Genomic DNA, 4,958 nt, shown 5'->3' on the forward strand with positions numbered 1-4,958 from the left:
ATCTTGTCTACTATCGATTACCTTGTATACTCTATATCTTGGAAACTAACTTGTGTAAAGATATGTTCAAATGTTAAACTTCTTGAATTGAGGAATTTTTTAACTAAACATTAATTCATTTTGCTTAAAGTACACAAAATTAGGGGTAACTATGAATCTAAGCACCTTTACTTGGGAGATAAATATACAAAAAGATAGTTTGAAGTCCAATAAATAAAGAACTTAAATATTTGAATTGTATTGAGCATCCTGAGAGAATCTATTTACTACTAGAATTTATTTGAAGCTAACTAGTGATACTTGATGAAAAAAAAGAACCAATACTTTGGAAATAAATTCATTTATTTTTAACTTGCGCAAAAGCTTTCCAAGGTGCATTATGAATGCAATATCATTTCCCCATCCATTGTTTTCATAATTCAAACTAATTTATCTAATAAGAAGATTTAACTATTATCCTAAGAAAAACTATTTCAAGGTAGTGGATCTCTTGATGTTTGGTTATCCATTTCATATGTTAATTGTCCACTAGCTTCTTGAAATTTTTAACCATCTAAAATCCAAAGGATCTCCTTCCCCATCATTAAAGAAATTAATAAACACTTTACAAATACAATATTTGCTAAAGGAAAAAGTCCAAATTTGCAACTTAATTAAACTCTGATAAGAGGACCATTAAAATTTACTATTCACTAAGAATGAATTTTTGTAACCTTAGCAAAATAAATTTTAATAATGTAATCAATTCTATCAATATAATAAATTTTAATTAAATGTACAAATTAATTTTAATGATAGAAATATATTTAATTAATTTAACAACTTAAAATATAAATTAATTCAACTATTTGAATAACCTAAATATTAATTATAAACTATATTTTAAATAAAATAATTTTTAATTAATAACTCCAAAATATAAAGAAATTATTTAATAATATAATAAATTTTAATTATCCTTAACTACTAAAATAAATTTTATTTATTTTAATTAACAAAAATAAATTATATTTAAATAAAAGAACTTTTGTATATTAAGGAGGCAGGGGGTCCTACGTGCCTCTTCCCCATCCCTGCATTGGTCTATACACAAAATAGAGTGGGATTAGTTGGGGTCGGACCCCTAACCTCCCAGCTCATATCTTTTCTTCCTACCAACAAGGCACACTGCCTTTGTGCAATATAAGCGATGCTTAATTTATTTAGATAATAACAAAGGTATATTGTTGGGGGGGGGGAAAGTGACAAAGAATTGATTATAACTTGAGATTGAAATATGGGATGAAGCTGTGCACCTGGATCTGGCAATAAAATGTCAAGATGAAGTCGCCCTATGAATTTGAGGAAAAGTTGCCTGGACCATGGCGAGAATGTACACGATCCTCCAAAAAATCCGCAAAACAAAAAGGGTTTTTCTGCCTCTACAAATGGAGCCCGAATCCGAAAGTATAGCTATGCACCTGCAACCTACACATGGAAAAGAGAGGAAAATGGGTTGGGATTGGGGGTTTGCCTTTAGGTCAAACCCCAGTTTTGGAATTAACTAAGTAATGAAAGAAATTACTTGCAAGTAGATGTAAATGAAAGACTGAATTGTAAATCACCTCAAGGGAGGTTGTAGTAGCAATGTTGATAGAAATGCTTGTGTGGAATTGAATGTTGAAATCAATCTTCTCTTCAATGGTTGAATCCTTGACTTGAATGCAACACCTAGCCTTGAAGAGAGACATGAGAATGCTCAATGCTGGAAAAGAATGCTTGAATGCTTGAATGCTCTTGAATACTTGATCACTTGTACATACTCCAATCTTGTCCAATGTCCACCTATTGGACTTAAGAAAATGAGAGAGAGAATGCCCCCTTAAATATATGTTTGGTGGATTTGAATTTTGTCACAGGCCGACATCGGGGGAGTTTCCTGTCTGAGGCACAACCAACAATGCAACACTAGGAAGGTCTCGCCCCAAAATAGGGTAGGGATAGGGATAGGGGCACCACACCCCTATCTTGGGAGAAGAAGAGCACCACGCCCCTGTCCAAGGGGGGATAGTGGTGCCACACCCCTGTCTTGGGAGGACAAGAGCACCACGTCCCTGTCTAAGGGGGGATAATGGCACCACACCCTTATCCTACCCCTTTCTCCGGGGTAGAGTGTGGACAGGGTGATGTCGAGGCCAAGAAAGAAGTTATGTCTGCAAGATGAGAAATCTTCGGTCTCCGATCAGGCTAGAGGATTCGAATTCATGTGCGTGAGGACCCTAATGAAGTCAAAAATTGCTAGTGTCGTAATTTTATGACACTAAATTATTGTTATTATTATATATATATATATTAACAACAAAAAACTATTTTGTTTGTATATTGTTTCATATCATATTAGAAATCCAATATTTTATATAAATATTTTATTTTCTAAGAAAAGATTGATCTAATAAAAGATAAGGGTGTTAAAAAAAAAAGAACTTAAATCTATATACATTCTTGAAAGGAATTCCACTAACTCATTATACCAAAATGAAAGTAAGATATACTCATTTATTTCATAAATGCACATGTATTTATTCTATCAAAATCTGAAACAAGGAGACATGCATGCATAGCTCCTCTATCAAAATATGAAACAAAGAAAGAATACATGCATATCTAAATATATTTCCTTTAATAAATATAAACAAAGGAGGGTATATGCAATTATATTTCCTTTATCAAACTGAAAACAATAAAGGATGAGAATGTAATTCCTATATTAATTAACCCTCTCTCTTTTGATTTAATCAATATATCAAAATCTTACTCCTTTAAACTACAAATTTTTCAAAGAAAACAAAATGCATGCAAATAAACGAATCCCCATCCATTATTTCTCTTTTGAAATTAAAACAAGAAAATATGAAAGGAGGGAACCTATTTTTGAATGAAGAACCATATTGTTGAATCGCCTCCTATTTCCCAGCCATCCTTTCTCAATCCTCGCTTTTTAGCTTTGTGAAAATCTTGTCCAAAACTTTGAAGTAAAGAAAATTCCTGCAATATTTCTACAAAGTTTCTCCTACATCTAACATGAATTTGAAACTAATTTATTAACAATGCAAAGACCTATTTCATCATATAAAAGTAAAAATGAACTCCCTCTTTCAAAAATCTAGCATTCATTATATAGAAAAGAGAGTCGTTTTCCCATTGCAAAATAATTAAATGATTTACAGATTCTTTTTTCAAAAATAATTCCATGCAATAATGATTATTGTCATAGTTGGGGTTACATGTAGAAATTTGAATTTGAGATTCTCTTCTAGAACCTTCTTATTTCCTCCAACATGTGCTAAATAACATATTGAGAAAATAAGTAATTTCTAAATTAATTTCTTGCAAAAATGATTGTTGTCATAGTGGGGGTTACATTTGACTATGCATTCAAAATTCGAATTTGAATTCTCCTCCATTTTATCCAAAATAAATTTTGTAACTCCTTTGTCATAAAAAAAACCATGAATAGAATTATTCTTGTCATAGAATAATTTGTAACTCTCATGTCATATATTTGCTAAATATAATATTTATTCCTTAATATTTTGAATTTGAAAATCTCTTTTCTAGAACCTTCTTAATTCTCCTACACCATGTGCTCACTTAGAATATTAAGGAAAGAAATAATTTCCCAGTACATTATGACCTCACAAGTGTGTCACCACTATTTAACTTCTTTTTAAACTAATTCCATCCTTATTCAATTTTCATCTCCAACTAACATTGCTCATAAAATTAATATTAATAATAGTAAGTCATATCAAGGTCCAAAAAGAGGGTTATGACAAATGTTATCTATTCAAAATAGAAATAGAGGAAAAATAAGTTTGATTTCATTTTTTTTTGTGACATTAACTCAAACTCTTATTTTTTTGAATTTTTTAAAAATAAAAAACATGCCTTTAAATATATTAAAAAATATCAAACAAGTTATAAAAATAGGCATAAAATTTTACTACATTTCATGAGTTTAGATAATTTTGAAATTTCAAACATAAATGCCACTTTTATGCTATCAAATTTATATATATTTTTTGTTGTGGTGGTTAATTTTTTTTAAAGTGTGACAAAGCTTTGTACTTTTACCTTATACTTGAGGGTTTATTGTTAGATTTAAGATGTTTATCCCACCAAATGGGAGTGTTGGTATTATGGATGTGTTGCATTAGTTTTATCATTGATGTCAACACTTATCCTTCTGGAGATCTACATTGTAGATTGGCATCAAACTAACAGAAAATTAACAGAGAAATCTTTTTTCTGGCTTTGATGGAGGAGAGCTACTTCTGAAGGGGAGTAGTTGGTTGTATTAGTTGGTTGTATGCTCTGGTATTTTTTTTATTGCTTTGGCATTTGCTGTCAAAGGGGGAGAGAGATCTATGGAAAAACATTCTTGGGAGAGAGATCTATGAGACATTATTCATTGGGGGAGAGATATATGCTCTTTGTATTTTGATTTCTGGTATTGATCTCTTCTGGAGATTGTTGGTTTTTGGTTTTTGGCATTTTGTTTTGGCACTTAGATGTTTTTCCATCTAGTGTTGCCATCAATGCCAAAGGGGGAGATTATTGGTATTATGGATGTGTTGCATTAGTTTTGTCATTGATGTCAACACTTATCCTTTTGGAGATCTACATTGTTGATTTGGCACTATGGTCATATTGGTTTACCATTGAACCGACACATTGTGTTTACCGAAAAGTTCAGTGACTTATGCATAGTCACCGATATATTGTTCACCGGCAAGTTATATGGTTCACCAACACTGATGATGACTTGTTATCATCTAGAGATCACTTGATTATGTCAAAGACATGGTTTGGATACTTGGTTTTGGTGTTTTTCTTATTGGTCTAATCGGGTTGACATATTTGCTGTTACCGACAGATTGGTCTAGGTTATTGACCGGTATGCGTTATCTATTCCAAAT

The sequence above is a fragment of the Cryptomeria japonica genome, chromosome 6 (assembly GCF_030272615.1).
Source record: "Cryptomeria japonica chromosome 6, Sugi_1.0, whole genome shotgun sequence".
NCBI classification, from domain to species: Eukaryota; Viridiplantae; Streptophyta; class Pinopsida; order Cupressales; family Cupressaceae; genus Cryptomeria; species Cryptomeria japonica.